Source organism: Chiloscyllium plagiosum, unplaced genomic scaffold, assembly GCF_037043375.1.
Source record: "Chiloscyllium plagiosum isolate Xiang-an unplaced genomic scaffold, Cpla_swu_hap1 HiC_scaffold_186, whole genome shotgun sequence".
NCBI lineage: Eukaryota > Metazoa > Chordata > Chondrichthyes > Orectolobiformes > Hemiscylliidae > Chiloscyllium > Chiloscyllium plagiosum.
The window spans coordinates 36266-61169 of record NW_028270325.1 but is presented as its reverse complement, the minus strand read 5'-3'; the positions used below and the strand labels follow the sequence as shown (position 1 = coordinate 61169).

General features: G+C 43.2%; 1 pseudogene; it reads left to right on the top strand.

Moving 5' to 3' along the window:
- LOC148133885 (uncharacterized) overlaps nt 1-24904 on the top strand; it is a 47831-nt pseudogene that overhangs the window by 4316 nt on the left and 18611 nt on the right.

Sequence of the window (24904 nt, the reverse complement as noted above, 5' to 3'; positions counted from 1 at the left end):
ACCAGACTGTACAATCTGGTCGGAGATCGGTTATAGAGGAAGTGCCAGCTCTTCTTAAACTATGAACCTGCGTAGGCTAAGCTTTTTTTTGCGTAGGCCAGGAGCAGCAGGTAAAGTGGTTAAAAGGTTAAGAGATGCAGGATCCGCTCAATCTTTGATGTTAAAATATGATGAAATATGTAGCTCTGAAGGGCTATTCCCTGAAAACGTGCCAGCAACGCGGCGAGAGAACAAATGCTCATTTATGTAGAGTGAGATTAGAGTGTCAAGTGAAGAGTGGAGAAACCCGTACCTTTAATACCTATTCCTGCGTTTGCTGAACACTTTTAAAGAGTCTTAACTGATTGCATAGGACCCCTACCTAAAACAAAGAGTGAGAATTACAATAATAAATGAGCCCACTAGATTTCCAGAGGCCACTCCATTATGCAATATCTGAGCTAAAGGGATTGTGGAGGAGTAACTCAATTTTTTCAACAGATACGGACGACTCACAGATTTGCAAATTTTACATCAAAATTATTCAAGGAAGATATGGATAGCTGAGGAATAAAAGAATTTAAATCTACTGCTGACCATGCATAATCACAGGGAGCGCTAGAAACGTGGCATTAGACATTAAGGGCCATGTGAGGACTTATAGGCCAGATTATCTAGGTGAATGAGATATGGAATTCAATTTGTGCATTTTTTTTATAAACAGATTTTGACAATGTTGCCCCATCACCACGTTTATTTAGAGCTTGTTTTTTTTTTTCAGACGGGTCCTAAAGGCACGGGTTCCGATATGTCTGGGTTTATGTACGTGAAAACGTTTTTCAGTTCTTCTTTCCTTCAAAACATTTTAGTTTTGGAAAAAGACCTGGCTAGACACATCAACCTTGTAATTTTATAATCTCTACAATCCTAGGCCTCCGATGATCCAAGGAATATCTGTCTACCTGCAAATCATTCCCAGCCCTGATTTGCACTGCCAAATTGTAGAAATTCACATTTCTCTATATTAAACTCCCCTTGACACGCTTCAGCACAATGGCCCATCTAATCAAGGTCCTGTTGCACTCTGAGACGACCTTCTTTAATGCCTATTCCACCATCAATTTTGGTGTCACCTGCAAACTTACAACTTACAACCATCCATCCTGTCTTCACATCCAATGAACATAAATTGCATGTCACAGTGGAACGAGTTCCGACTGGTCACACGGACCCTTGTCGAATACCTTGCTGAAGTCACTGCAGAGAGCATCCACCACTCTTCCTTCATCAGTCGTATTCGTCACTTCTTCAAAACTCAATCCAGTTAGGGAGATATTATTTTCCACGCACAAAGCCTTATGGTTGATCCCTAATCGCATTATGCCTTTCTAAATACATCCTGTCCCTCTAAATGCCTTCTGTAGCGTTTAGAACAAGGACCTGGTAGATCTAATCGAATATGAAATCCCTGCTTGGTGCTGTTAACCAGGGCCCATAACAGAGCCCTGTATGACAGATATAAACAAGGGTCTCACTCGGATGTTTCCTTTCTTCCTGATGGTGGAAATTGAATAAAGATTTTTTTCACCTGTTGTCTTTCACTGTGTCTCACACTTGCACACACACAAAATGGGTGCTAGGGGGAAAATAAGCACTTCCGCAGTTAGGAGCTAGTGTGGGGGAATAAAAAAGAAACAGGAGTGTCAGACATCCAGTTCACTCTGTGGAAAAAAAGTAATAAAAAGGAAAAAAATAAACAACTGTCTCACTCGGGTGTTTCCTTTCTTCCTGGTGGTGGAAATTGAATAAAGATTTGCACACCTGTTGCACTTCAACATGTCTCACACCTGCACACACACACAATATGAATGCTGGGGAAAATAAACACAACCACAGTTAGGCAGTAGTGTAGGGGTAGAAGGAAAGAGAAATAAACAGGGGTCTCAAAAAGTCTTCTTATTGACAAGGCAATGCAACCCTCTTTGACCATTTCTTGTTACTTTTAATGGGATATGTATTCTTGGGTATTTACTGCCCATCCATAAACCCCTTGCAAACGCATTACTGTGATGAGCTCTGTTACGGAGCTGAATGAGTGTGCAGGACATGTAAGAGAAATTGAATGAACTGAGAGCTTACAGGCACCTGTGTCTATGACGAGATCATAGTCCCAGATTGTATTGGAAATAGATGCCTGAGTTGGAAGACTGTTTTGACAACAATTCGAATTTAACAAATCAGTTTAAATTATGCCCCAGAATAAAAAAAACCAATCAAGTTTGAATTTATTGTTTTGCCAACATTGAACCACTGAAATGATCCGATGTTGGGATATAAAAAAAACATGCATTTTGGAAACTGGACAAAGGGTATATGCCACCGACTGAGACCAACAAATTCGGAAATACTCTCTATCCAACCTACCTTTTCATATGAAATATATTCACAGTAAAAAGAAAGGTGATGATCCCGGGAGATCTTCAGCTGGAAAAGTAAAGTCACAGAAGTGACAGCCGCTGTGTGGTTTTGAAACTAAGTTGACGTAATTTCAGTCAGTGTCTTATTAGAACAGCATACTGTTGTAGATTGGAAGACAGATAATAAGCAGAGAAGGGAAAGGAGAGTTGAGAATTGCAAATAGTTTTTGTTTAATGTTCAATTTTAGAGTTAAAAAATCTAAATTGATATTATTTTCTTCAAATAGTGGAATTTGTGAGTTCTTGCTCGTTCATACTTTAAGAGACTACGAGGTGAGGCGAGCTTTTCTGGGTGTTTGCTTTAATGAACAGAGGAGTTCAATGCCATGTCGTATCACGTCAACATTGTAGCTGCCAATTTCAACTTGCGCTATAAACTCATTTATCTTGTTTCATATGTTGCATACATTTAAATACAACACTCTTCGTCCTTCACTGACTGCTATTCTTCTCATATTGTCCCATTACCTTATGTGCCTGAAGTTCTGTTCCTGTCCCTTTCCATACTCTCTATTCTACATGCATCTTCTGGAAATTTTAATAAAAACTCCTGTGCCTCACCCAGTTTAAATAGTTCAAAGTTCTTGTGATATTAATTTGCACCATGCATTTGTCTACTTGATTCTGAATGCTTCATGTAACATATTGCAAATTCTTCATGCAATAGCATCGAAATGTTTGTGCCTGTATGTAAATATAATTGTCTGTTGTAGGTTTTGGCTCAATATATAACAACTGTTATACGTATGACGTGTCCGTGTCACTGTATATAGAGAGTGCTGTATGTTGGAGACATTTGTGTCTCTATGTAAATACAGTTTTGCACTGAATATGTTTGCAGCTATACCTAAACACTGTTGTCAGTTTGACTTGTTATGCCTTTTATAAACATTGTATGTTGGATCTTCTTTCTTTCAATATGGGAACAAAAACTGCTCACAGGACTCTATCAGTACCTTGTACAGAAGCAGGAAGATTTCCCTGCACTTACACTCTGACCCCCTTGAAATAAGATCCAATATTCCATCAGACTTCTAGATTACCTGCTGCACTTCTGTGCTAGTTTGCTGTGTTTTGTGCATATTTAATCTCAAGTCTCCTTTTGTTTCAGCTTTCTGAAAACTTTTCTCTCTTAGGATGTTGTTCTGTTCTGCTGTTCGAATTTCCAAAATGAGCAAATTCACACTATGCAACGTGATTTCCTATTTGACAAATTCTGGTACAAATAGTTCACCTATGAATATCTCTCTAAACTGTTTGTACCCCTCTCGTAATTTGCCTTCCCACCTATTTTTATGTCATCCACAAACCTGGCTACAGCACATTCGCTTCCACTCTTTAATCATTCATGTAAACAACATTACATGTTATACATACATGTGTTCTACAAATAAATGCACGTATATGTTTATATATAATGTATTCGTGTTGTTGTATGTTGGATTACATTGTGGCCATGCATAAATACTATTCTGTATTGGAATTTCTCGTATATAAAAATAAACATCATCATGCATTGGACCTGTTTGCGTACGATTATTGCAGACGGCGCTGTCCTTGTTTTACATAAATGTTGTTATAGATTGGAAGTATTCGTGCTTATGGGTGAATATTAGCGCACATTTGAAGTGTTTTTGTTTCTGTATAAATGTTCATGTGTATTCTAACTGTTGGTGTTTGTCCGTAAATATTGTTTTGTATTGGTACTGTTTCAGTTGAGATACGGTCATTAAAGCTGTTTATGTATATGTAAACATTATTATGCAATGGTGTTGTTCGTGTTCATTCATAAATATTGTTGCATATTCAAACTGTTTGTGTTATTACATAAATAATATTCCGTATTGGAGGTGTGCGTGCTTCTACATAAATAGAGTTGCATGTTGGAAATTTCGTGCAGAACAGACCAGGTAAGTCTATCCGCTCATTATACCTTACTTGTTTCTGTACTGCACATCAAAACTGTGCTCTCTGAGAGCATGATCAGTGGGTTGGCAAGGGAATATGAGACTGCTGGCTCCAGAAACTATTGAGGCGCTCAAAGGTTTACACAGGTTGGAGAATAGTGAAACTCCTCTTTGAGTCTCCAGCATGCAGGTGGAAAACATTCCAGGGGAAGATCCAAATATACTATGTATGTTTGTATATTATATTATGTACAGGACATAGTACAATACAGTGTAGAACAGAACCTTCAGCCCTCAATGTTGCGCCGACCTGCAAACCACTGTAAGCCCTTCCTCCTACATTATCCCATCATCATCATCCATATACCTATCCAAGGACTGTTTAAATGAACCGAATGTGGCTTAGTTAAATACATTGGCAGGCAGGGAATTCCACAGCCTTACCATTCTCTGAGTGAAGAACCTGTCTCTGACATCTGTCTTAAATCCATCACCCATCAACTTGCAGCTATGCCTCCTCATACAAGTCATCATCCTAGGAAAGGACTCACACTGTCCATCCTATCTAATCCTCTGAACATCTTGTATTTCCCCATTAAATCCCCTATAAGGCTTCTTCTTTTCAATGAGAAAAGACCCAAGTCCCTCAGCCATTCCTCGTAAGACCTTCCCTCCAGACAAGCAACATCCTGGTAAATCTCCTCTGTACCTTTCCCAATGCCTCCACATCCTTCCTGTAATGTGGCGACCAGCATTGTGCACAATATTCCAAGTGAAGCTGCACTAACATTTTGTACAGTTGCAGCATGATATCACAGCTCTGGAATTCAATCCCTCTCCCAATGTCACCCAACACACATATGCGTTCTAAACAGCACTATCAACTGGGTGGCAACTTCCAGGGATATATGTGCATGGACACCAAGACACCTCTGCACATCCAAACTGCCAAGAATCTTTCCATTGACACAGTACTCTGCCTTCCTGTTACTCTTCCCAAAGTGAATCAGCTCACATTTATCTGCATTGAACTTCATTTGCCACCTCAGCCCAATTCTGCATTTTACCTGCAGTTCTTCTGTAACCTGCAACATTCTTCCACACTGTCCCCCACTCCACCGGCTTTAGTGTCATCTGCAAACATACTAACCAATTCACCTATGTCTGTGTACAAGTCATTTATAGAAATTGACAAACAACAGTGGTCCCAAACCAGATTTTCATGGCACACCAATTGTAACTGGACTCTAGGCTGAATATTTTCCATCAACCACCACTCACTGCCTTCTTACAGAAAGTCAATTTCTAATCCAAACTGCTAAATCACCCTCAATCCCATGCCTCCGCAATTTATCCAGACTCTTACAACGTGGAACCTTATCAAAGGCTTAACTGAAGCCCATTAACACCACGTCAACTGCCCTACCCTCATCCACGTACTTGTTTACCTTCTCAAAAACTCAGTGAGATTTGTGAGACACGATCTGCCCTAGACAAAACTGTGTTGACTATCTCCAATCAAATTGTTGCTTGCTAGATGATTACAAATCCTATCCCTTATAATCCTTTCCAAAGCGTTTGTTACAACAGACATAAGGTTCACTGGTTTATAACTATCTGGGTCATATTTACTGCCCTTCCTGAACTAGGGCACAAAATTTGCAATCCTCCAGTCCTCCGGTACTGAACCTGTAGACAATGACGACTCAAAGATCAAGGTTAAAGGCTCCACCATCGCCTCCCTAGCTTCCCAAGATCCTCAGATAAATCCCATCTGGCCCTGGGGACTTATCTAATTTCACATCTTCCAGAATTTTTAGCACCTCCTCTTTAATAATCCTTTCTATCCCTTAACTTAGCCTACTCATCTACAATATTTTCCTTTTCCTGAGCGAAAACAGATGAGAAATATTCGTTTAGCACCTCTGCGATCTCCACAGTGTCCACATGCAACTTCCCACTTTTTGTCTTTGACTGGCCCTATTCTTGCACTAGTCATTCTTTTATTCCTCACAGACCTATAGAAAGCTTTATGGTTCTCCTTTATTCTACCTGGTAAAAACTGTTCATATCCCCTCCTTGTTCTCTTAACTCTCTCTTCAAATCCTTCCTAGCCAATCTGTAGCTCTCCATCGTCTTATCTCAACCGTCTTGTCTCAATGTCACATAAACCTCCCTCTTCCGCTGAACAAGAGTTACAATTTATTTAGTAAACCAAACTTACCTTACCTTATCACTTTCTCCTTGCCTGACAGGGGCATATCTATCAAGGACACGCAATATCTGTTCCTTAAACCAGCTCCATATTTCGATTGTCCCCTTCACCTGAATTTTCATCATCCATTCTGTGCTTCCTAAGTCTTGCCTAATCGCATTATAATTGCCCGTCTCCCGTCTCCAACACTTCCCATGTGGCATGTACCGATCGCTTTCCATTGCTAAACTGAACACAATCGAATTTTAGCACTCTCTCCAAAGTGCTCATCTACAACTAAATCAAACCCCTGACGTGGTTGATTGCCAAGTACCAGATCCAATGTGGCCACCCCTCTTGTCGGCCCCTTATATACCTGTGTTAGGGAACCCTTCTGCACACATTGGACAAAAACTGTTGTATCCGATGTAATAGAGTTAGAGCATTTCCAGTCAATATTGGCGAAGTTGAAGCCCCATAATGACCACCCTGTTCCTTTCACTCCTACCCAGAATCATTTTGCCAATCCTCTCCTCATATTTCTTAAACTTTACGGAAACCTATTTTAAAAACTCCCAGCAGTGGGACTTCTCCTCTTCTGTTTCTAACCTCAGCCCATACCACTTCAGTAAACAAGTCCTCGTCAAAAGTTCTTTCAGTCACCATTGTACTGTCCTGTTTGTAGACGTCGGATCTTCCCCAGAATGAGCCTTAAATATCCATATACCTGAAACCCTCCCTCTTGCACCATCCCTGCAGCCACACGTTCAGCTGATATCTCTCCCTATTCCTTCCCTAGCTATCACGTGGCACGGGTAACAAACCAGAGAAAACAATTCTGCTTGTTCGAGCTTTCAACTTCCATCCTAGCTCCCTGAAGTCCTGCTTTACATCCCTCTCCCTCTTTCTACATATTTCGTTGTTACCAATGTGGATCACGATATGGAGCTGATCACCCTCTCCCTTCAGGACCCCAAAGACACAACCCCGTGCGGGCGGCACGGTGGCACAGCAGTTAGCACTGCTGCCTCACAGCGCCAGAGACCTGGGTTCATTTCCCACCTCAGGCGGCTGCCTGTGTGGAGTTTGCACGTTCTCCCTGTGTCTGCGTGGGTTTCCTCTGGGTGCTCCGGTTTCCTCCCACAGTCCAAATATGTGCAGGGTCAGGTGAATTGGCCATACTAAATTGCCCGTAGTGTTAGGTAAGGGGTAAATGTAGGGGTATGGGTGGGTTTCGCTTCGGCGGGTCGGTGTGGACTTGTTGGGCCGAAGGGCCTGTTTCCACATTGTAATGTAATCTAAATATAATCTATAATACCTTCCAACAGATTCCATGTGACATGATACGCTAACTGGCATATGTTTCCTGCTTTCTGTCTCCCTTTTTAATGCAGCTCCTCCACCTGTTATCTTCCAATACACAGGGCAGAACGATGGATCACCGGAAGAGCAACAGTTTCAAGAATTGGATAGTAAAGCTCTTCACTAATTGGTTAGTGGTTTCTCTATTCTCCATCAGAGTGAATGATTTATTTCGGGACTGAAATATTCTGACTGGTGTGTGGTCACATTAATGGAAGTAAGATCTTGATGTCCTGGCTGCTAGCCCTTCTCCACAGGACAGGTGATGGGAAACCTTCTCCAACAGATCGTCCTGAGTCGGACCTTCACCCTGGTCTTATCGCCCAACTCCTTCAGATTAGTACTTACTTTTACTTTCAAAAACATTGCTTTGGTGAAGAAACCAAACAAACATCACAGTTTGACTCAACCCTACCAAACAAATGAAAAACATTTCTTACGTTCAAAAGTCAATATTTACATAAAGATGACCTACCTGAATGATCCCATAAATGATCAGATCCCACCTTTAACTGTTGAAAAATTTCTCAAGCGGTGGACTTTCCTCACTGTGCCTTGGTGGCAGCTGACCCGAGCTTTATGCCTATATCCCACAGCACGTAGACCTGGACCATGCAATGTGCCAGTCTGTGACATTCGGTCAGGGCTCTGGAAATCCAACAAATTCCAGGCAAACGAAATAGCATATTTCACCGAGTTGATGTTCCTCCAGGTTAAGTAGATATTTGTCTCAGTGTGCACCCTGGGGAACAGCCCACATAGTAGAGAGACATAAAGATGTACACAAAGGAAACAGACGCTTTGGTACAACTCGTCCATGCCAGTCAGATATCCCAATCCAATGTAGTGCCATTTTCCAGCACTTGGCCCCATCCCTAAAAACACGTCCTATTTATATACCCATCAGATGCCTTTTAAATGTTGTAATTGTACCAGCCTCCACCACTTTGTCTGGAAGCTCATGCACCACACTTTACATAAAGAAAATGTCCCTTCAGACTCTTTTATATCTTTCTCCTCTCACCCTAAATCATGCCCTTTAGTTCTGGACTCCCCGACCCCAGGGAAAAACACGTCTATTTACGCTATCCATGACCCTCATGATTTTAGAAACCTCTACAAAGTCACATCTCAGCCTCTGACGCTGCAGTGAAAACAGCCCCAGCCTGTTCAACCTCTCCCTACAACTCGAATCCTTCAACACTTGTGAATCTTTTCCAAACCATGTCAAGTTTCATGACATCCTTCCGATAGGATGGAGACCAGAATTGCACACAATATTCCAAAGGTGTCGTCAACAACATCCTGTACAGCTGCAACATGACCTCCCAACTCCTGTACTCAATATTCTGACCAATAAAGGAAAGCATACCAACTGCCTTCTTCACTATTCTATCGATCTGCAACTCCACTTTCAACGAAGTATGAAACTACACTCCAAAGTCTCTTTGTTCAGCAACATTCCCTACGACCTTACCATTAAGTGTATAAGTCCTGCTAAGTTTTGCGTTCCCAAAATGCAGCAACTCACATTTATCTGAATTAAACTCCATCTGCCACTTTTCAGCCCATTGGCCCAATCTGGTCCAGATCCTGTTGTAATCTGAGGTAATCTTCTTCGCTGTCCACAAACCTCCAATTTTTGTGTCATCTGCAAACTGTACCTCTAATGTGTCATGCTATTGGTGTTGGGATAAACCTTAACAGAAGCACTGCATCTTTTTCAGACATCCTTTGCAAAAGCACATTCCAGAAAGAGATGTGTAAAGGAGGATTCAGTACCACCGCCCCCAGGACCTTCTCTCCTTTTAATCCAGTGCATAACCTCACACATTTGTTCCCCATTGCATTCCAGCCGCCAACTGAACCTTCAGAGAATCCTATACGAGGACTCACCCCACTGAGTATCTGTTACTGTCTTTCAGGTCTGGCAGCATCTGCCCAGACAGAGATAAAGCAGAGATAATGTTTCGAGTCCCGGGGGGCGGCCGTCCTTCGCGGCAATGTGTTTTGAAACTTTATGCGGGGACACAAAATTCCTCTATCACTTTCACCTCTCTGTGAGGAGATTTCATTCTGATCCATATTATTGTGTTTGTCCGCATCTGGAGTCGGCCGCTTTTGTGTTTTCTCCCCTGAAAGGTTTGTTTCTCTATAAAGAGTTTCCCTTGAAGCATCTGCTAACGGTCACTCGGCGCACGAGAGCGGCCGTTAACCGCCATCTCGCCATCTCGCGGGGCCTGAGGGGGCGGGGCCTGGAGCTAAAATGGCTGCGACGGCTGGTCCCAGCCAGAAAGGAGCAGAGTCGGAGGAAGAGAGGACTGTGTCGGTAAAGTGCCGTTCCTGAAGTTAATGATGGTGGTTATTGGGGGGGAGCGCGGAGAGATTCTTGAATTTGTTTCTCACTCCCTCACATTGTCCAGCACGAGGGCGATAATTATTGTCTCTCCCTCCTTCCCTCACACTGCCCAATAAGAGGGCGATAATTATTATCTCTCCTTCCTTCCCTCACACTGTCCAACACGAGGGCAATAATTATTATTTCTCACACCCTCACACTGTCCTAAATGATGGTGATAATTATTGCCTCTCACTCCCTCACACTGTCCAACATGAGGGCGATAATTAATGCTTCTCACTCCCTCACACTGTCCAACACTATGGCGATAATTATTGCCTCTCAAACACACCACCACACTGTTCAAAATGAGGGCAATAATTCTTGTCTCTCCCTCTCTCACACTGTCAAACACGGAAACGATAATTATTGTCTCTCGCTCCCTCACATGGTCCAGCACGAGGGCGATAATTATTGTCTCCCTCCTTCGCACTATCCAACACGAGGGCGGTAATTATTGCCTCTCCCTCCCTCACACTGTCGAACACGACGGCGATAATTATTATCTCTCCCTCCCTCACACTGTAAAACATGAGGGCGATAATTATTGTTTCTCCCTCTCTCACACCGTCCAACATGAGGGCAATAATTATTGTTTCTCCCTCCCTCACACTGTTCAACAAGAGGGTTTTAATTATTGTCTCTCCCTCCCTCACACTGTCCAACATGAGGGCGACAATTATCGCCTCTCCCTCCCTCTCTCACTCCGTCCAACACGAGGGCGATAATCATTGTCTCTCCCTCCCTCACACTGTCCAACACGAGGGCGATAATAAGTGTCTCTCCCTCCCTCACACTGTCTATCGCGAGGGCGATAATTATTATCTCTCGCTCAGTCACACTGTCCAACCCCAAGGCGATAATTGTTGTCTCTCGCTCCCTCACACTGTCCAACACGAGGGCGACAATTATTGCTTCTCCCTCCCTCATACTGTCCAACACGCGGGTAATAATTATTCTCTGTTGTTGCGATGTCTTTGATCCGGGAACTTCACTGTTCCGCAGGTTAGAAATCTCTACTGTCCAGGAATGGTAACTGCAGCCACCTTGCAGAAATGCTCAGAATCTGTCAAGGTCAATAAACCAGCTCATGTGAGGAAATAGATTCCGTCTGTACACTGACAACTCAGTTTGTAATAGGTTCAGATTGAGAAATAAAACAGGCTGTACATTATAAAGAATGTTGTTTGGATATTTGTGAACTTGTCCAGTTCGATTTTATTCAAAATTGAGCACAATTTTGCAAAATAATTGAGCATTAGTCTGAAAGATTTGAAATAGAGAAAATGTTAATTTCATGATAAAATGTAAAACTCAGCACCACTGATTGTTTGAGGCTGGATCTGACACATTAATCCTCTTTCCCCATCTGTGCAGTCACTGTTGGAAGTCTTCAGTGTTTCCAGTAGCTTCTGTCATTAATTCAAGTTTCCAAAGGGAGCAGTATCTCATTTGTCGTGCTCCAGAAATCCCTGTGCTGCCATCAACATGTAAATAAGGAATGGGAAGCAGCGTAGAGCAAATCTTCGAAGATGGAGAGTGTGGCACTGGAAAAGCACAGCGGGTCAGGCAGCATCCGAGGAGCAGAACAGTCAAAGTTTCAAGCATAAGCCTTTCTTTACGAATTATGCTTGAAATGTTGTTTCTCCTGCTTCTCGATCTACTGTGAATTTCCAGCACCATACTCTCTCGATTCTGATCCCCAACACCTGCAGTCCTCACTTTCTCCAAACCTATCTAGTCAGGTCCACGCCTACTAACAACCCCCCTTCGCCTCCTGGCACCTTCCTCTGCCGAGGCAGAAATTGCAAAATCTGCGCCCATAACTCCTCCCTCACCTCTCCCTTCACCTCTCTCCAAGGCCCCAAAGGAGCCTTCCACATCGATCAAAATTTCACCTGCAGTTCCACACATCATTTACTGCATCCGTTGCTCCCGATGTGGTCTCCTCTACAATGGGGAGACAAGATGCCTACTTGCAGAATGCTTCAGAGAGCATCTCCAGGACACCCGCACCAACCAATCCCATTCCTTGTGGCTGAATGCTTCAACTCCCCCTCCCACTGTGCCAAGGACATGCAGGTCCTGGGCCTCCTCCATCATGTTCCAACTTGGGACCCTCCAACCCAATCGCATCAAGTTGTACTTCACCATTTTCCACATTTCCCCTCCTCCCAACTTCCCCCGGTTCCAACCTTTTACCTCAGCACTGCCATCATGACCGATCTATCTTCCTTCCCACTGATCCACTTCACCATGCCCTCTGTCGTTTTACCATTACCCCCACCTCCCTCCACCTCTCACATTCCCAGCTAACTTCCCAACCAGCCCCACCCCACCTCCCATTTACCTCTGTACACTGAAGGCTCCCAGCCTCATTCCTGATGAAGGGCTTTTGTCCGAAATGTCGATTTTCCTGCTCCTCGGATACTGCCTGACCTGTGCTTCTCCAGCACCATATTTTTGACTCTGAAGCTTCCGAGATACCGAACAGTGTTGCCTGGTTCCACATTGTAATTTCACAGAAATCATCATCAGAAAGATCGAGCAGCAATCTGATGGATCTATTAGATACATTTATGCATTTCTAGACAAAAATCACCAATAAATCTTATCTTGAGATTTTTCCTTTGAAATTGCTTTAAAGTTGCGACCTTGCAATGGCTCGAAATCAAATTCGGGTCAACTGCTTGGAAGGCAGCTATGCGCACCACTATAACACCATCATGACAGCGAACTTGTCAGTATTCCCAAACACATTTAACTAAACCGTGATCATCATCAAGAGAATGGGGCTGAAATAAAAACAGAATTGACTGGTAAAGCTCAGCATTACCAGCAGCATCTTTGAAGTGAAATCAGAGTGAAACCGTTCAGTCACCGAACCAGAAACGTTAACTCTGATTTCATTTCTCAGAAGCTGTCAGTGCTGCTGAGCCTTTCCAGCAACTCCTGAGATTGTGTCGTTGTGTTTTACATTCCTGGACCCCGGGAATAATTTCTCAGCATCTACTCTATCAAGCCTCTGTCCTTCAGAATCTGATACATTCTAATGAAATTGCCTTTCTATTTTCTAGTATATAGACTCCATTTATTCTGGTACTCAGCGCAGGAACACATCGAGTACTCAATAGTGAAGATTATTTTTTATGATCCATTAATGTATTTGGGTAACCGCTGGCTGGGACACCAGCTATTGCTCAAAGATAATTGCTGTGGGAAAGATGAGGATGGGTTATTGCTGCAATCATTTGGTGCAGGTTAACGCACCAAAGGAGGGAGTTCCAGGATTTTCAACCAATGGCACTTGTAGACTCGAGACTTTTTCTAAGCCGGGGAGAGTGGCTTGATGTGGAATTGTCAACTGATGGTGTTCCTATGTATCTGATGTGCCTGGCATTCTAGTCTATAGTGTCGTGAGTCGAGAAGCTTGTTGACGTGCATCTGCGTGTTTTGTGTGTGTGCCCACTTCTGCCTGGAATGGGACATAGTTTGTCCTGGAGTGAAGTTTGAATTAACTATTTGATGCATTGCTTTTTAATTGATGTCTCTGACTCTCCCTGTCTGTTTGTCCCTCTTGTGTTTAAAGTGATAAAATGCCACCATCTACTGGCCTCACCAGCCACTACACAAGCTGAAGATTTTTGTTTCTGGGACAATTAATTCTGTTATTTCTGACAGTCTCACAATGACCTGAGTGACGCAAAATCGCAAGAGGCTGCGCAGTGATGTCACCCCAAGATGGCCGCCCCCATGGAGAAGGACTGACAAGGAGGCGGGGGAGGAGGCAAGAGGAGACCAAGACAGGGCTATGAAGCAATACAAATCCGCTCCCCCTGTGGGTAAGGAGGAGGAATCAACCGCCATTTTCTCAAGGAATAAAACTTTCATTTCATAGAAATGTACACTGCGTTCTCTATCTTCCTTTCACCATCCTGTGAGAAGGCAGCACCTGCCCCCTGAAATAACAACATGAATTATTTCAATGATATAACACAGAACATGTGTCACTGTTAGGAGCCTCAGAAGTATGAACACTTTCAACATTGCTGTCCATATTGTTCACAGTTGTGCAGGCTCGGTGGGTTAGACATGGGAAATGCAGGGTTATAGGGATAGTGTGGGGAGGGGATAGGTCTGGTGGAATGCTGTTTGATGGGTTGGTGCGGATTTGATATGCCAAATGGCACCCATGTGTCGTGACAGGATTGTGTAATTCTCAATCAAAACATGCAGTGCTAGAAAAGCACAGCCAGTCAGCCAGCATCCGAGAAGCAGGAGGGTTGACATTTCAAGCATAAGTCCTTCATCAGGAATTACTCCACTCTCCCCGTTGTATGATTCTTAGTTAGTTGGATGGCTGCTTTGTGATATAGAGTGATGCTCACAGCAGAGGTCAGTGCAGTCTCTCCTGGGTCAGTGACAAAGACACAGCGGGGTCAGTGTGGTCTCCCCAGTTCAGTGACAGAGACACCATGTGGTCAGTGTGCACTACCCTGGGTCAATGACAGAGACACAGTGGAGTCAGTGTAGTCTCCCAGGTTCAGGAACAGAAACACAGTGGGTTCAGTGTCACCTCCGCTTGGTCAGTGACTGAGACACGTTGGATCAGTGTGGACTCCCTTGGGTCAGTGACAGAGACACAGTGTGGTCACCCCTGGGTCAGTGATAGAGCAACAGTGGGGTCAGTGTGGTCTCCCCTTGGACAGTGACAGAGAAACAGTGGGGTCAGTGTGGTCTCACCTGAGTCAGTGACAGAGACACAGTGGGGTCTCCCCTGGGTCAGAAGCAGAGACACAGTGGGATAAGTGGGCTCTCGTACGGATCAGTGACAGAGACACAGTGGGCTCAGTGTGGTTTCACCTTGGTCAATGACAGAGGCACAGTGGGGTCGGCCTGCTGTCTTAACCCCTTCCACGTGTGGACAGGGATGCGTTTCCTCATGGATTCAGACATGCTGCCAAGCAGAGTTAGATTAGATTACTTACAGTGTGGAAACAGGCCCTTTGGCCCAACAAGTCCACACCGACCCGCCGAAGCGCAACCCACCCATACCCCTACCTTTACCCCTTTAACCTAACACTACGGGCAATTTAGCATGGCCAATTCACCTGACCCGCACATCTTTTGGACTGTGGGAGGAAACCGGAGCACCCGGAGGAAACCCACGCAGACACGGGGAGAATGTGCAAACTCCACACAGTCAGTCGCCTGAGTCGGGAATTGAACCCGGGTCTACAGGCGCTGTGAGGCAGCAGTGCTAACCACTGGGCCACCGTGCCGCCCACAAACCACGAGCGAGTCATGGCTGGTCAAGTCCCATCGAGACAAATGCAACATACTGGTTCACTGATTCTGGGAGTTTTATTCTTCTGAATGAATTCTCCAGTGTTAGTGATTTGTCCTAATCCTCCAATATGTTACTGTCTGTGCTGTCCGTGATGTCGTTTGTGAGTGGATGGGAAGCTGTGCTGTTTGGGCACTTCACCTCACACAGTCCTGCATTAAACAAATCTCAGATCTTTCATAATGTCAGTCTGTGGGAAGAGTTTGCTGGCCCTATTTCAGATATAACTGTATAATTGAAAGCCACGGGTGAGGTGCTGAAATACTGGATGGTGCCTGGTGTTGCCTTTATTGAATAAAGGTAGTAAGGAAAAGCCAGGGATCTACAGATCCGTGAGCATATTATCAGTGGTGGGTAGAATTTGACAAAATCAAAATGATGGATAAAAAGACAAAGAAAGGGGAGAGACGGTTAACACACAGAGCTTCCAGAGAGGCCTGCACATGGATGACTTGGAAAGGTTGTTTTAATCCAGAGATAAAATGCCGATTGTTGGATTATTTGAGGAGGAGTCTTTTTTTTTTATTTGTTCAGTTCAGTGTTTGATGTTTTAAGTCTAATATTTTCTCTACATGGTTCATATTAATCTGTGATTACATTTTATATATAAGGTACTGTTGAGAGCTGCTTTATTCGTATTAATGGTACTGATTAGGTTCCCTACAGCCCAACAAGTCCACACCGACCCTCTGAAGAGTAACCCACCCAGACCCATTTTCCTCTGACTAATGCACCGAACACGATGGCCAATCCACCTGACCTGCACATCTTTGGATTGTGGGAGGAAATCGGAGCCACTGGCGGAAACCCACGTAGACACGGGGAGAATATGCAAATTCCACATAAACAGTTGCCAGAGGCTGGAATCGAACCTGGGATCTTGCGCTGTGAGGCATCAGTGCTAACCACTGAGCCACCGTGCCGCCACCCTGAGGGCATACAGGAGACACTGAGTGTGATGACAAGTATATTTAGAGAACTGATTACACAGCAGGGTCAGTACGATAGATGATTGACTGTCAGGAAAGATAAGAGGGTAGACCAGAAGTCTCCTATTCCTCTTTTAAAGAGATATTCAATTTTGTGTACTGTTGAAAGCGAAAGTCCCTCAGAGGAAAACAGAAGTACTAGTCAGATCTTGGCACTAAGAATTAATCTTATGTTAAATGGGTTTGTGAAGATGTAAAGAACCATTGTTACAGGGGGCCGTCCTGTCAGGGGCACAGAGAAGAGATTTAGCAGCAGTAGGTGTGAACCCAGTATGGTGCCAGAGTGAAGGACATCTCAAAAGATGTGAAGCATATTGTGAAAGCGGAGAGTGAGAAGCCGGAAGTTGTTGTATACATTGGGAGGGAATGACATCATCAAAACAAGGGTTAGGGCTTTGTGGAGTGAGTCGAAGAGCTTGGGTAGAATTTTAAAGAAACAGAACATCACAAGTAGTAATCTCTGGTTTACTTCCGGTCCCAATTTCAAATGAGGGAAGAACAGGGCAGACAAATCAATGGCTGAAGAGGTGGTGAAATGTGCAGGGACTCATTTTTGAGGATCATTGGGATGTCTTCTGGGACAGAAATGGCCTGTTCAAAAAGGGAGGGTTTCACCTGAACAGGGAAGGGACCTATATCCTGGTGGGTTCTGTTTCGAGAGGCTATGAACCCTTTGTGTTGGGGAAGGGGCAGGTGGGGATTTCCTATGTAACATTGAAAACAGACAGAAAGATGTGAATGGTACTGAATCGGAAAAGAACAAGATAATTTAGAAAAGATAGACAATAGCAATTCAGAGCCCAAAGTATTTCTGAAGAATTAAGCTGCATTTATTTCTATCCAAATAAGGCTGATGAACTCAGGGTATATGTAGCAACATAGAACTCGTCTGTTTGAGTGATTACAGAAACGTGGCTGAGGCAAGGACAAGACAAGCTGCTCAATGTTCTGGGTTTCAGATGTTATAGAAATGATAGAAATAGAGGCAAGGCAGGAGGAGGGACAGCATTTTTGATTGAGGAAGGGAGGAGGAGGATCAATATACAGAGTAACAGGTACCACGGAGTGAGTTCCAGATTAGAGTATAGTCGAAGGGTATGGTATGGTTCACATCGGATTAAACAACACTAGGGAGTGAACTGCAGATTGGAATCTAATGGACGGGTTTAGGTTGTTTAGATATGCAATCACAGATACTCAATTGCTACTGTACTTAATGCAGATATAACTGAGGGACCATTTAGTGAAAATCTATGGTTTGACGTGGGAAATAAAAAAGGGATGTTCACCTTGATGGGATTGGACCACAGGCCCCCCAGTAGTCAGAAGGAAATGGAGAAGAAAACATGTTGAGATCTCAAATATATGTAAGAATAATAATGTTGTAATAGCAGGTGAGTTTAATTTTCCTAATCCGGCACCAACCTGAAAAACGTGGTAAGAAGTGTTCGGACCATGTTGTTCCTGTCAGAGTGAAAGGCAAGGCTGGTAAGATTATGGAACAATTAGTGAATAAATGTATTGAAGTTGTAGTCAAGAATAACAAATAATCATATGTTGGATACAGACAATTGGGATCAACTGAATCTCTTGAAGGCTATAAAGTGTATTGGAGCATTGTGAGGAAAGAAATTAGTTGAAACTTTATTGCTGGAACAGCACAGCAGGTCAGGCAGCATCCAGGGAACAGGAGATTCGACGTTTCGGGCACAGGCCCTTCCTCAGGAATTAGGAAGGGCCTGTGGAATTAGGAAGGGAAAGAGAGATGTGAGATATCTCTGGCAGATAATGTTCATGATAATCCAAAAAGATTCTACAACGACATTAAGAGCCAGACAGCAACTCCAGAGAGCAAGACCTCTTAAAGATTAACAAGGTTATCTTTGTGTTGAAACTCAGGAGGTGAATATTTTGCATTAGTTGTGATAGAGGCCCGAAGTGAAATAAATATTGATGTTTTGAAAACAGGTTTAACATGACAGAAGAGAAAGTGCTGGAGGTCTTAGAAGACATACAGATAGATAAATCTCGAGGACTAATCAAGTGTATCCATGACATGGTGGGGCATTGGGGAGGAAGTTGTGGGGCAGAATTATTTGTATCATCCAGATACACGTTTGAAATACCAGACGACTGCAGGATGGCTAATGTTGTGCCATTGTTTAAGAAGGGATGTAAGGAGAAGCCAGGAAATTATAGGCTTGTGAGTCTGACTTTGGGGGTGATTCTGAAAGTTGGGATTTATATGCATTTTGAGTGGTAAGGATTGAACAGGGATAGGCAGCATGGTTTTGTGTGAGGAAAATCATGTCTCACAAAATTTGATTAAGTTCTTTAAGAAGTGACCAAAATAGTTGATGTGGACAGAGTGGTAGACATTGTTTACTTGAGCAACAGCAAAGCCTTTGACAAGGCTCTGTATCGTGACCAGTTAGTAAAATTCGATCACATGGGATTCAGGATGAGCTTGCTAATTGGATCCAAATTTGGCTTCATGACAGGGAACAGACAGTCACTGATAGCAGAGGTATATTTTTTGGACAAGAGGTCTGTGACCAGCGGTGTTCCATCAGGATCGGTACAAGATCCACTTTTGTTTGTCATTTATATAAATGATTGTGATGACAATATAGAAAGCATGGTTAGTTAGTTTGCGGAAGGCACCAAAATGGCTGGTGAAGTGGTCAGTGAAGAATGCTACTAAAGATTGCAAAGAGATCTTGATCATTTGCTTCAATGGACTGAGGAGTATCAGATGGAGTTTAATTTGAAAACGTGTGAGGGATTGCATTTTAGTAAAACACACAAGGACAGGAATTAGTGGCAGTGTTGTACAGCAGAGAAGCCTCGGGGTTCAGGTACATAATTCTTTGAAATTTGCGTTAGAGAGTAGGCAGGGTGGTTAAGAAGGCTTTTAGCATTCTTCCCTTCATTGCTCAGACCATTGAGTATAGCAGTTGGGATGTGAACCTTGACGTTTTACAGAGTGTTGGGGAAGCCTCTGCTGGATTAATGTGGGCAATTCTGGTGACCTGTTAAGGAAAGATCAAACTGGAGGGGGTCCAACAAAGATTTATCAAGAAGTCGCCGGGAATGGAGGGTTTGAGATCTAAAAATAGACAAGAAAGGTTAGACTGTTTCTCACTGGAACATTGGAGGTGGAGGGATGACCTTATTGAGGTTTATACAATCGTAAGGTGTATAGATAAGGGAAATGATGAGGGTCTTTTCCCTATCAAAAGTAGGGGCATACTTTAAAATGAGAAGAGAAAGATTTAAGAAGGATATAAGGGGCAACTCTTTTTTTGCACAGATAGTGGTTTGCGTGCTGGAATGAACTGCCAGAGAAAGTGATGTATGCAGGTACAGTTCTAACGTTTAAAAGGCAGAGAGTCATAGAGATGAACAGCAAGAGAAAACCCCTTCCGTCCAACTCGTTCAAGCCAACCAGATATTCTAACTAAATCTTGTCCCATTTGCCAGCACTTGGCCCATATCCCTCTAAGCCCTTTCAGTTCATTTACCCATAAAGATGCCTTTTAAATGTTGTCAGGAGTGTGGTACTGGAAAAGCACAGCAGGTCATGCAGCATCTGAGGAGCAGGAGAATCGACGTTTCGGTCATAAGACTTCATCAGGAATGATCTGCTGTACTTTTCCAGAACCACACTCTCGACACTGATCTCCATCATCTGCAGTCGTCAGTTTCTCCTTGTCTTTTAAATGCAGTAATTTTGCCAGCCTCCACCGCTTCCTCAGGCAGCTCATTCTATATTCACACCATTCTCTGCATGAAAACGTTGCCCTTTTGGTCCCTTTTAAATCTTTCCCTTCTCACCTCTTGTTTGAACCTATCCATGCCACATGATTTTATAAATCTCTATAAGGTCTCTCCTCGGCCTCCAATGTTCCAGGGAAAACAGCCCCAGACTATTCAGCCTCAATGTCTTCAACACTGGCAATATCCTTGTAGGACTTTTTTGAACCCTTTCAGTTTTCATAACATCCTTTCGATAAGAAGGAGACCAGAACTGAATGCAGCATTCCAAAACTGGCCGAACCAATGTCCTGTACAGCTGCAACATGACCTTGCAACTCTTATACTCAATGCTCTGACCAACAAAGGAAAGCATACCAAATGCATTCTTCACGATCCTATCTACCTGTGACTCTATTTTCAAGGAACTGTCAACCTGAAATCAAAGGTGTCTTTGATCAGCAACACTCCCAGGACCTCGCCATTAAGATTTGCCTTCTCAAAATGTGCATTTGGATAAGTTAATGAATACGAAATGTTTGGAAGGATACGGACCAAGCACAGGTAGGTGGAACTTCTTAGTCTTGGAATATGGTTAGTGTGGACAGATTGGCCTGTAGGGTCGGTTTATGTGCTGAATAAATCTCTGACATTACAGCAGGCAGTCAAAGGACAGTTTTGTCTCTACATATGCTCCTTTTGTCACCCACCCCAGGGGCAGGGACATGGCATGGAGAGTATTGTGGATGGATGGAGACACAGAGTGTCTCTGATATACAGTGGATGTGTAATGTAGGAAGTACAGAATGGGCAGTTCAAGGGTGAAGAAAGACCCAAGGGGAGGGCAATTGGACAGGGACAATGGACGGGGGGTGCTAAGTTTGTGGGACTGCAAAATTTGCCGAAGTGGTGTGCGCAAAATTGGTGTTGGAGGGCTGCAGTTTCAGGATTGAAAGACAAAAATAGGGAAGGAAAGAAAGAGAGAAAGTGAAACAAGAAGAAAGAAAGGAAGATAGTGGGAAAAATATCCACAAGTCGAAAGACGAAGTAGGAGAGAAAAAGGCAAAAAGAAAGAGTATCAGTAAAAAGAGAGAGATAGTGTGAGAAAGAAAAAAGATTGAGAGAGAAGTGGAATGTATGAGAGGTAGACAGAAAAGAGGATCACTCAGAGATAAACAGGAGTTAAGGAAAGACATGATGAGATTAAAGTGGTGATACTTTCTATTCTGGTTGGTCCCAGCTCACTCGAGGGTCTCTCACACTCCCTCTTTCCCATTGTGGACATACCCTGCTCCAGGGGCCTCCTTTAGGAGGAGATGGTTCAGGGAGGGAATGGGGAGTATTAAAGGATCAAACTGGGATTGACATTAAAACACACCCCACACCCTCACACAGATACAGACAGAAACACACAGATACTCACTCCCTGCTCAGTGCACATGGTGAAAGGGACAGTGGTTGCCAGAACCTATTTGAAATACCCCCAGGTCTGTCACTCATAGACGCCCATTCCACCCAAGACCCAGATCATCCAGTCAGCTCCCAGCTCCCTCTTCCTGTGGGTCGACTTCCCCAGAGATGGATCACAGCCAGAGTCATTTTTAGTGGGATTAGAAGGATTAGAAGGAGGGAAGGATGGGTTGTGAGAAAATATTGTCTTGGAATGAAAGCTGTTTGGATTCTCATCTTGATCAAATTTCTCTTTTCGATTTCCGGTTGATCAATGTTAAAATCATAACTTGCCATTGCCGGGAATCAAACCCCGTTCATCTGCTTGGAAGGCAATTATACTCACCACGACAGTACCATCACTGTCCACTTTAACTCAACATAATCCCCAAAGACATTTTATAAAGACATTTGTCATGACAAATTAAACAGAGCTGATGTTCACCCACCGAACGTGATGTTAGGTCAGGTGACAGTAACTGATATAAAGAGGCAGATTTGAAGGAGCATCTTAAATCGAAAGGGGAGCTGGGTCATAGGAAGGTGCAGAGGTAGAGAGAGTCCAGGAGTCCGTCTGGTTGGCCTTGGATTCCCCACTAACCCATCAGCTGGTTCATGGAAAGGCAGGATTAAAGAAACAGAATGATACCAGGGATTGAATGGAAATGAAGTAAATTACTGTTGAAAATAAACTTACAATCAAAGGGCACAGAATGTTTTTACAAGACATTATTTTCTCCTTATAACACTCTTTATTTTTTCCTCCCTTTGTCACGATGTGTGGATCAGTTAATTCAGTGAGGAAGAATGGAGAGGACTCTGTCGCTGCGTCTTACACTCTGGGCCGATAGTGAACAATGATCCTTTCCTCCAGCTCATTGATTTATGTGTCCGTGTCACCTACTGAGAACGGATTGCTTTGAATGATTGTATCTTTGGTGCATGTCTAACTCCTCTTTCAGTTTTGCTTTTGTTGTCCAGCTTTCTACTGACTGTTGCTCCTTGCTGACAGTACTTTACACTGATTTTGTTCCTGCAGTCGCTTTTGTTTTGTCCCTCAGATTGAGTCATCCTTGCCCATTAGAAAATGAGTGTTGTCCCGTTGGTGTTCCTCCTTCTCCTTCTGAACATGCCTCACGTGGACTCGTCATTCCATTATCTGCTGTGTCTACTGTTGTCTGTCAGTGACTTGGATTTATTCACCAATTGAATTATTTTTATAACTGGATATTTTGCTGCATACTTTAACTGGTCTCTGAATTTTTTCTGCGTCACCACATAAATAAGCGCATTTGTGCAGCAACTGAGGTTCCGCAGCATATATCCGACTTCTTCAAAGAGATAATAATTAGCGTAATTCAAGGAATCACCAGCTCGAAAGAACCTTAAAACACACAGAATCCACAGAAGTATGAAGCTGGTGGTAATGGCAAACAGTAAAATCACAGAATCTTTTCTGCTCTCTATCTCTGGATCATTCTCTGTTTTTCTCTGACCCCTCAGTCCCTTACGCATCTTAACAGCCTCGAAGATGTGTCTGGCAGTCAGAATGTTGAGAAAGAAAATAAAAGTGAATGGTAACATTGGTGTTAAAAAATATTCAAAGTATTTAAAACTTTCCCACCGGTCATTATAATAACTGGGCCTTGTTTTACAGTGCCATGGAACATTGTTGATAATCTTTTGAGGTATATATCGAAAGTAGTTGGGAATGTTCTTTAAAGAAAAGAAAATGCAGATTGTTGCTACAACCCGCTTTGCAGTTTTCTCTGTACAATACTTAGCTTTCATCTGATGAAAACAAATCGCAACAAATCGGTCAAAAGAGAAAGCAACAGTGAACCAGACAGAGCAATCAATGAGCAAGAGGTGAAGCACATAGATAACAGTACAAACAGGAGTGATGTCCAGGAAACACAGTGGATAATAATAGTAAGGGAATCGGCGAAAGATGAAATAAACAATAGTGAACAGTAGATCAGACGCTGCCATGGCCACCAGATAGTGAGTGATGCATGTAGAAAGACCACACTTCTGCCGAGCTAAGATTACAATCACCACTAGATTAACTGCAAGAGAGAGAGAGAGAAAGACTTGAAGTTACTGATCAAACATTCTCCGTGCCTGAGCTTAGACTGAAAATAATAGCACAAAGATAAATGTTGCTCCATGTCATATGAAGTTTAAAGAATCTGAACCATAGCAGCAAGCTCTCTCAAAATGAATCATTTGCAATTTAAAAAGAAGGGGAAGAATGAGAACAGCAAATTGTGCACACAAAGCACAGCCATGTGCTGAATGATTTTTTTTTGTTGGAGTTGGCAGTGGTTGATTTCACCTGGTTTATAGGTTACTCAGACTGGCTGGAGATTCCCCTGAGATCACAACATCCACATCAGGACACCTCAAATCAATAAAACAATGAATGGGATGCACCTAACATGGACATTGATTGCAAAATTTCTGTCTTTGGTTTTGGAGCCTCCATGGCTCAGAGTGTCCCCTGAAGTGTATACCCACACTATATGAATGACATTAAATCACTCCACACTGTCCAGGAATGACTGTTGCTGAACAATTGATAGGGAATTGAGTCCCTCCCTCATGGACAGGATTGAGCATCCTGACAATCTGTACCACAGAAGTATCCAGCAATGAATCGAACCACCATATCACAAGCTGCATACCCACTGAAACCATGAGCACTGCAACATTTGACAGGGACTCTCCCACATGGCTGTACACTGTATACTACAGCTCCCACTCAAATATAACCTGAATTCATGCTGCATTGTTCATAGCAACTTTCTGGTTTAGAAATCACACATTTTATCAGAGTTTAAGCAAACCTTCCTGCCTCGTGTCCAGGCTCATGTTCCCAAACACCTCTCCTTGTGAATAGAGATCCCCCTCTCAGATTCAGAGAACACACTGGGGCTCGGAATCTTCACCACCTAACCAGCATTCTCCATGGCAATCATCAGAGTCTGTTTCTATGATAACATCGTAGAAACCCTATCGTGCGGAAAGAGGTCATTTGGCCCAT